This window comes from Capra hircus, unplaced genomic scaffold (genome assembly GCF_001704415.2).
Source record: "Capra hircus breed San Clemente unplaced genomic scaffold, ASM170441v1, whole genome shotgun sequence".
Classification (NCBI taxonomy): domain Eukaryota; kingdom Metazoa; phylum Chordata; class Mammalia; order Artiodactyla; family Bovidae; genus Capra; species Capra hircus.
Genome location: NW_017214080.1, coordinates 1 through 9,839, shown reverse-complemented (window position 1 = coordinate 9,839; position 9,839 = coordinate 1). Strand labels below are relative to the sequence as shown.

Here is a 9,839-nt window from a genome sequence, read left to right as displayed (position 1 = left end):
AAAACTACAGCTAGATAATTAATTTTGTTTTCTCTTCCCTAAAATCCTCCACAAATTCAAAATCAGTCCGCCTTCACTGCAATGTTCTTAGAAAATGCCCCTCGGGTCCTGAAATAATGACCTTTCTTTTTCCCACTCTTCTCCGCTCCTCTGCAGCCATTCTGAGTTGTTTGAGGTGGGAGGGCGGGCTTCCTGTCGCAAAGTGAGGGCCTGAGCAGGACTTGTTGGGTGAGCTGACTGGCTGCAGGAGCAGGAATATTTCCGCAACAGGCTTATGACACTCCCTCCTCAGGGTTAGTGAAGTGTCTTACAGTGAAAATGTCTCAGTAAGAAGAGGAAGCAGCATGAAGAGGCTAGCAGGCACTGTGCTGGGGCTTTTGTTTGCCCAGGTTTGCTGTAAGTTGGCGCTGCCCCAGAGGGGCATCCGAAGGATTGAGCAGCTGCTGTATTGCTGAGGGAGAGAGAGGAACTGACAAGTCCTGCAGACTTTCTATCCTTCTCATCATCTATGGGAGTTGTGTGTGTGGGGGGGGGGGGGGGGGTCACTTTCAAGGTTTTGTCAGAGTTACAATGACCCTCTCCTGTGACCGTTTCTGTTTCTCATCAGGTGTGCGAGGGCTGGATGTGGAGCAGAGTCCCCCAGCCCTGAGTCTCCAGGAGGGAGCCAGCCACATGCTGAGGTGCAATTTTTCTGGCTCCGTGAGCAGTGTACAGTGGTATCTTCAGAACCCAGCGGCCGCCTTATCCACCTGTTTAACGTTCCTTCAGGAACAAAGCAGGATGGAAGATTAAAGGCCACGACAATCCCTACAGAGCGCCGCAGCTCACTGCACGTTTCCTCTTCGCAGACGACAGACTCAGGCACTTACTTCTGTGCTGCGCAGCACAGTGTTCCCCAGGCTCCTGCAGGCTCTACACAAAACCCTCCCGCGGGCTCAGCCCTCCTTTCAGCCAACAGTCACACTGTGAGGCCACCACAGGGCATTTGCAATGTTGATTATTTCTTATCTACACTGGTTACAGTTTTAATCACAGACACTTTTCGGCCCTACAGATTATGAACTTTGGTCTTTATCTTCCTTTCTCAATCTGTATTTCCTTCTGCACTAGAGACTTCTAACTTGGAGCTAGCAGAATAGCTGATAAGAGGACAAAAAATAAAATAATATTCAACCACAGTATGCTGAACTCAAAGGTGGTAAAAAGTGAGAAGAATTCAGAGAAAAAAATAACTCCAGTAAAGTTGTTATCTCTGATTAGTTCGATGACTCAGGAATGTTTCAGATCTGCCTCACCAGAGTGTGTCCCCAAAGACACTTGCATCATCCCACCCTACAAGTGCAGCAAAGTGAACAAGGACAACAAAGCTTACTCAGTGTTCACTATGAGCTTGGTAACTTAGGAGAAACTTACTCTGGGTGCAAGAACTCTTAAACCCATTTAACTGTCTATAGTCAAGGTCTTAGAAGAGTTGATTCTTCTTGAGATCTAAGGGATAATCCGTTTCCGTGCCTTTTTTAGCTTTTGAAGGCCAACTAAATTCTTTGGTTCATGACTCCTTCTTGAATCACTAGAACTTCTTGCTTCCTCACCTTCCTCTTTGGGAATCAAATATCTTTCTGTCTCTGTCCTATAAGGTATAAAAAATATTAAACAGAAATCTCAGTTAAACAGAGTTGGGAGATGGGGGGAACTCTCATGACCTGTGGACATAGTGGAGAGCAAAGGGAAGATGAGAGATGCCTCTTATTTCCTGGCAAGGACTCGGCCAATGAAAAGCCGTGGACTCTTGTTTACTGTAGCCCTCTCAGCTTCCTTTTTCAATTTACATTGTCTTATATTCTTTTCAACAATGTCTTACAGTTTTCAGAGAACAGGTCTTTCACCTCATTGGTTAAATTTATTCCTAGGTACTTTTGATTCTTTTTGATTCAACTAGAAATTGGATTGCTTTCTTAAATTCTCTTTCTGATAATTATTATTAGTGTATAGAAATGCAACAGATTTCTGTATATTAATCTTGTATCCTGTAACTTTATCTTGTAATCAACTTTGTTGATTGTTTCTATTAGTTTTGTTGGTGGCGTCTTTACAATTTTCCATATAGAGTATCATGCTGTCTGTAATTAGAGACAGTTTACCTCTTTCTTTTCAACTTGGATGCCAATGATTTCTTTTTCCCACCTGATTACTTAGACTAGGACTTCTAGTACTATGTTAAATAGACATGGTGAGAGTAGCATCCTTGTCTTGGTACTGATCTTAGAGAAAAGATTAAGTTTTTTACCAATTTAGTATGATGTCAGCTGTAGGTTTGTAACAAAATGGTCTATTATTTCGAGGCATGCTCTCTTTATACCAAATATGTTGACAGTTTTTATCATGAATGTTAAATCTTGTCAAAATCTTTTTCTGCATCTATTGACATAGTCATGTAATTTTTATCCTTTATTTCTGTTAACATAGTATATTACCTTTGGCTTAATTTGTGGATCAGTGAACCATCATTGCACATCTGAAATAAATCTCTTGATCATGATGCATGATTCTTTCAAGTTTTGTTGAATTCAGTTTGCTACTATTTTGTTAAGAATTTTTGCATCTAGCTTGGGGCCTGGTGCACTGGGATGACACAGAAGGATGGTACAGGTAGGGAGGTGGAACGGGGGTTCAGGATGGGGAACACATGTATACCCATGGCGGATTCATGTTGATGTATGGGAAAACCAATACAATATTATAAAGTAATTAACATCCAATTAAATTAAATAAATTTATATTAAAAAAGAAAAAAAAAGAATTTTTGCATCTATATTCATCAGAAATATTGGCCCTGAATTTTCTTTTTTGTAGAATCTTTGATTTTGGTATCAGGATATTGTAGGCCTCAGAGAATGGGAGTGAGAGCATTTCCTAATCTTTGATTTATAGGAATAATTTGCAAAGGGTGAGTATAATTTTTCTTTAAATATTCAGTTGAATTTCTTCTTGAAGCATATGACCCTGGATTTCTGTGTTTCTCGGGAATTTTTTGATTATTGGTTCAACTTAATTACTAGTAGTTGGTCTGTTCAAATGTTTTTTTTTTTTTCTTTCACATTCCATCTTGGAAGACTGTGTATCCAGGAATGGTATTGTTTTTTACAGTCATATTTTTAGGTTCCAGGCATTAGGACTTGAATAACTTTGGGAGCCCTTTTTTCAGGCTGCCACATTTATTACAGCAATTCTGGCTATCGCATTTTCACCCACCTGGCACTTGCTGTTACTGCTTGCTTATTTGCCTTACTGACTTGACTATTTCAGGTAAGTTAAGTTTTCCCACAGTTTACAGCCTAAGATGTTTGTTCCTCAAGGATATAGTCTTGGGTTACGTTCTCAGACATCCTGATGTGGTAGTGGGTTTAGCAAGGCTCTTTAATAGTCTTTTTTCTCTATTTCTATGCTAGACTATTTGCTTCTGTTGTGTATTTACACCCTAGGCAATAGACTCCACTAATTGCTGGCTGATTTTTTTCAATGGTGCTGCCGCTGCTGCCTGCTAAGTTGCTTCAGTCATGTCCGACTCTGTGCGACCCCGTAGATGGCAGCCCACCAGGCTCCCACGTCCCTGGGATTCTCCAGGCAAGAACACTGGAGTGGGTTGCCATTTCCTTCTCCAATGCATGAAAGTGAAAAGTGAAAGTGAAGTCGCTGTCATGTCAGACTCTTAGCGAACCCATGGGCTGCAGCCTACCAGGTCCTGTGTCCATGGGATTTTCCAGGCAAGAGTACTGGAGTGGATTACCAGTGCCTTCTCCATTTTACAATGCTATGAAGCCATAAATTGTTCCCAAATCTCATCTAATTAAATCAAGCCTGTTTTCAGAGCCAGCCTTTGAAACTTTTCTTTGAGATCTTCAGACCAGAGAGGACTTTTCCTAGCTATCCCCTTTTCCTGTACTTTCTGTTAAGATTTTAAGTTGATGTCTATGAATTAACTTGTTGCTGTCATTGAGTTGCAGCATTCTCTTAATTGTTTACCATAAGCATATCCATTGTTTTCAACAGCACCTTAACTTGGGCTTCCCAATGATGGTATCAAATAAAGTCTTCTCAAAGGGAGACCTCTGTTTTTACACCTGCTTCTCTCCATGGGCATAACACCTGAGCGCTGCTCTGGACCTGTAATAGGAACGTTGGCTGCTTGTCTAAGAGTGACATCCCTGTGTTATGAGAAGTGTGATGGAAGGGAGCAGTAGCCTCTTGCCTTCTTGGATTGCCTTTGCCAGCATGAAATCACCACTCTATGAGCTGGGATGAGGGTAAGAGGACCCAGTATTCTCAGTCTACCATGCTGATGTAGAACTCTGTGCTATAAGTGAGGTGAGAAGTGGCCATAGACCTGTCAGCTTTTGTTGTTTGTAATACAGTTTCTGTAACACAGACCTGGGGAGGTAAGAAAGGACAGCAGTCAGCCCTCTGTAGGAGATATGACAACTCTATACTGCAAGCTGGAGAGAGAGGGAGCCTTGTGTCCTTGGTTTGTATCCACCTTGAGTAGAACTTCCATCATCTTGAGCTGGGGATGGGAGTGGTCATGGTACAATTGCCAAGATTCTTTCTGCTATCATGGAGATTTAGTAGATTCTATGAATAAATGTGTCTCTATTACCCTTTTTATATGCTGTTAACCTAAGACTATGTCCAAGGCTTTAGTTTCTCAAAAATAATTTTCATCTGTTTTAACTGTTTTGTTGGGGAGAGTATCGATAAATCAACTCACAAAGTCATTCTGGAAGGTACAGTCTTTTATTTACATTATTAGCACAAATAGAATAGGATTAGACAGAATATAATCAAAAGTTGAGCTTTTATTTGAGATTGATTGGCTTTCACCACTGACAAAGAAGCTGTCTTCTTGTCTTTAGCCTAAATCTGCCACAAATAGATTCTGCCGTGGATCTCCATGTTAACACAATCATGTTTTCTGAGAGTATTAATACTGAAAAACAGGAAAATCATATCTTTTCTGAAACACTAGTTGTACTTAGAGCTATCATCCATTGTATAAGATTAACAGTCATATCTTCTAAGTTTTGGCTCTTCAATAGAAAGCATCATTAGTGTTGGTTTTTATAATATCGATATTAGCATGTCAAAGATAGCATAATTATGAGAAGTAGTATAGTTTTTCATGAATGAAAATAATGGACAAACTATTTAAATACTCTCTGCCTTAGACTCAGAGGAAGATCACCAGGCTTCTCTGCCCGTGGGATTTCCAGCAAGAATACTGGACTGGGTTGCATTTCCTCCTCCAGGGGATCTTCCTGACCAAGGACTGAACTGGAGTCTCTCAGGTCTCCTGCCTTGGCAGGCGCTTCTTTACCACTAGCACCACCTGGGAAGCTCACTGACTAGGGAAAGGGAAAAGGCCAAACAAGAGGAAGGTTTCAGAGGTTCCTGATGTTCCGTCTACCTGATTTTGTGGGGAGGCTAGAGCACATATCAGACTATACTGTACACTTAGACAAAGAATTGGAGAGTCACAGATATCAGTTGTTATCTAAGCTGCTGGCAGCAAACACAAATAACTTGGGGACTGAGCACAGATGAAGCTCCTGAGAAAGTTGAGCAAGGTGCAGCAATGTCTAATATAGCCACTGTGACATTTACTCCTTGGAACAGTCTGCAGGTTTCACTGCTCTTGCTATGATTCAAGTCAAGTTCTCAATGTTCACATTTGTCTTTGAACTTTCTTTGCCTATCATCCAGCCCTCATCTCTTTCTACCATGCATACATGTCTTCCCCGGCACTATCCGCTTTAATGCTTCACACTGCTCTGCTCCCTAGTGATGAAGGACATTTTTACCCACAAACCCATGTTTCTCTCCTGACCCTGGGCATTTCTTCCCCAACCTTTCCTTCAGACCTCTTACTCTTTGACCCTTGATATTACTTCTCTTATTCACTATATTTTCCAGAATCATCTTCACCATCCAGAGGTGGTGGATTGTTTTATTCTCTCTCTGCAGATGTTTTATTCTTTATCAGCAGAAATGGTCATGTGATCTTAATGACATCAGAAGCTGAGGGCATCTGTGATACCGATGTGTGTGAAGGAAGAGACAGAGTATACGGATGTCTTAAACCTGTACAGATTCATAATTTAAAACTACTTTTTATACTTCAACCCTTATCAAAGTATTCTGAGCAACCAAACTGTCAGCTTAGGATCCATGATCACCTTGGAAATATTCCATTTGCCTAATTTATATTTTAGGAAAACTATAAATTGAAATTGATTGGTTTCCTATCATTTTCTAGGGTCATGTAAAATGTGGATACATCTGAAAGATTGTGGCAAAATTGAAGTTCTGTCATGGCCAAAGGGCTATATATTCTTTGTCTGGGTCCATGACTTTATCTTGTAGTGATATATATTATGTTTCTGCATATCTTCAATAGACTTTAATTAGTATTTATAATAAAAAAGGAAATCTCCCTCTGCACACTATTTGTAACTTCATGGGAGTCTCTCTCTTTCCCCTTGTAAAATAATGTAATCTCCATTAACATATCATGCTCTCCTGATATATGAGTTTTTCCAGGAGGTGTTAAGAAAAGGAAGAGGTGGAGAGCGGGAGAGAAATTCTAACCTGCTCTTTACCCATGCGTAAGCAGAGTATTTCTGATTCCCAATGAAATTAATTTACAGCAATTCTAGCCTCAACATGGGGAATACTTTCTTTGAGAGAGATAGGTTTAAGTGAAAGCCCTTGTAAGAGGATGGGGTCTGTTGAAAGTGTTAAAGCAGATGTGAGCTTAAAGTCAGAGTTCTAGCTGGTTGAGAAGACCAGAAGAGGAACGGGAGTTGTCATTGACCTTTGGTGCCAAGAAATGGACAAGATTCTGGGGGCATCATTTTTACTTCTGTGGTTTCAATTAGACTGTGGGTTGTGGTGGATGAAAACTAAGATATCTCGTTAATTAGGGGGAATGAGAAAATTGGGGAATGGACAAATTCATGCAGACAGGAACTTTAAGAAGGAAATATTCATTTGTGGACCTAATGACTTTTTATCTCTGTAAACAAGGGTGGGTGGACAAGAGAAGGAAAAAAGTGACCAACAGCAGGTGAAACAGAGCCCTCAATCTTAGTCCAGGAAGGAGAGATTTCCATTCTGAACTGTAGGAGAGGAGTGCATTTGACTACTTCTCACGGTACAGTCAACACTCTGGTAAAGGCCTTGTATTCTTGATAGCCATAGGTTCAGTTATGAATAAAAAGGAAGATGGGAGACTCACAATGTTCCTCAGTACGAGTGCCAAACAGCTCCCATTGCCCATCACAGCTGCCCAGCCTGGAGACTCAGCCACCTGCTTCTGTGCAGCAAGTGCATGGTGCTCCCCAGACACCTGCAGCCTGTACCCAGACCTGCAGCCGAGGCTCCACACACCCTGCCGTGTAGATAAATACACAGACACACATTGGTTATGCATAAAAAGTCTTAATACATGTAAGAAAACTGAAATTATATAGAATTTATTCTTTGATCAAATTATAATTGACTTAGAAAATCAACAGCAAAAATATATCTTTAGAAACTCCCAAATATTTGGAATTTAGGCATTAAACTTGAAAAAAAAACCACTAAAGAAGTAATTAGTGGGCTATAAGAAAATATTTTGAAAGAAAATATAGTGAGAACACATGCATACAAATATTTATGAGAGACAGTTAATATTTTATGTAGGAGAGATTTATCCTTTTAAATGCTTATACTGCTAAAGAAAAAGGCTGAGAAAACAATTATGCAGGCTTTCAACAAAAAAAGACAAAAAATTACAACTAATGTAAACTGAAACAAGAACATAATAAAAAATGTCAAATTGGTAAAATAGAAAATGATAGAAATAACTATGAGATACCAAGTCAATTCTGCTAAAATGATTAATAAAATATATATTCCTAGGTAAAATTATCATGGTGAAAAAAGAGAAAGCACAAATTATAACTATAAGGAATGAAAAGTGAGCAATAATACAGATGCTACAGTGTTAATCAGATAGACTCCCTCTGGTGTCCACCTGAAACTGTTACAGCATTAATTGGCTGCTGCTGCTGCTGCTAAGTCGCTTCAGTCATGTCTGACTCTGTGCGACCCCATAGACTGCAGCCCACCAGGCTCCCCGTCCCTGGGATTCTCCAGGCAAGAACACTGGAGTGGGTTGCCATTTCCTTCTCCAGTGCATGAAAGTGAAATTAATTGGCTATACTCCAATATAAAATAAAAGTATAATAAAAAATACAAAAAGGATAATAAAATCCATTAACAAGTATATGCTGAGTTATCACAAGTGGGGATGTGGAGAAAGTTGGGAAATCTGACTCTTTGGCAAAGGTGCAGGGACAATTCAATGGAGGAATGATACAAGCAAATGATTTGGGGACAACTGGATATATTCATAGCCAAGTAACTGAAACTGGGCCTAAATCTCACACCTTATACAAAAATTTCAGGAGAATCTCAAAATGGACCATACCTCCATGTGTGAAATATAAAACTATGAATCTTTTTGAAAAAAAGAAAATCTTCAGGACCAATTGTTAGACAAAATGATTTCTGTCATGACACTTAAATCACAATCCATAAAGAATAAACTAATTCATCAAAATTTAAAATGCTTGCTCTGTGAAAGATACTATTAAGAGAATGAAAAAGACAAAGCGCAGAATGGCAGGAAATATTTTCACAATGTATTTTCATCAAAGGATGGTATTCAGAATGCAACGTACTCTCTAAACTCAGCAGGAAGAAAACAAGCAACCTAACCGAAAAACGAACAAAAGGTTCACCCAGACACTTCATGCAAGAACTTTGTATTAGGGAAATAAGCATGTAAATAAGTATGTAAACAGATGTTCAACATCATTAACCATCAGGGAAATGCAAATTAAAGCCACAATGAGATACCAGTCCACATCTTGCTTAATGGCTAAAATGAAAAATACTGATGATACCAAGTCCTGGCAATGATGTAGAGAAACTGGATCGCTCAGACACTGCTGGTGGGAAAATGGTGCAGTCATTCTGGAAGACAGTTTAGCAGTTCCACATAAACTAAAATATTCACTCACCTTACAGCTCAGCAGTCATACTCCTTTACAAGCATTTATACTTGAGAAATGAAAACCGTGTTCACACAAAAATCTGTACATGAATATTCATGGCAGCTGTGTTTGTGGTGGCCAAAAGCTGGAAACCAGCCAAATGTTCTTCATTGTGTGAATAGATGAAATATGCTGTGGTACATCCATACAAAAAAATTACTTATAGATCTATCTCAACTTGAAATAGGGTTAAGTCTCAATAAACCAATTTAATTAAAAATATCATAAGTAGAACTTGAATATAATAAACATTGTGAATCAGAGTTTAGCCTAGCCTAACCTTAAGGTGTTGTACTGAAAGTGAAAAACAGAATGATTGTATGAGTGCAGAATGGTTGTAGTGTATCAGTTGTTTACCCTCATGATCCAGGGCTGACTGAGAGCTCAGCTTGCTGTTGCTGTTCAGCATCATTAGAGACTGTCATACAGCATGTTACCAGCATGGGGAAAGGTAAAAATTGAAAATACAAGTATGGTTTCTAGTGAATGTATATATGCCTTTCTCATAACCATAAAAGTCAAAAATCCTAAGTTGGTCCATCATAAGCTGGGACAGTCTGTAATGATTAAAATAAATATGCTATTGATTCATGCACTAGGCCTAGATAGATCTCAATGGTGAGTGAAAAAAGTATCTTGGAAGACTACATGGTACATGCTTACACACTATATTATTACTTG

General features: G+C 39.3%; 1 pseudogene; it reads left to right on the top strand.

Moving 5' to 3' along the window:
• Positions 1 to 335: 335 nt before the first annotated feature.
• On the top strand, positions 336 to 1,061 carry LOC108635345 (annotated as a pseudogene).
• The last annotated feature ends 8,778 nt before the right edge of the window (positions 1,062 to 9,839 follow it).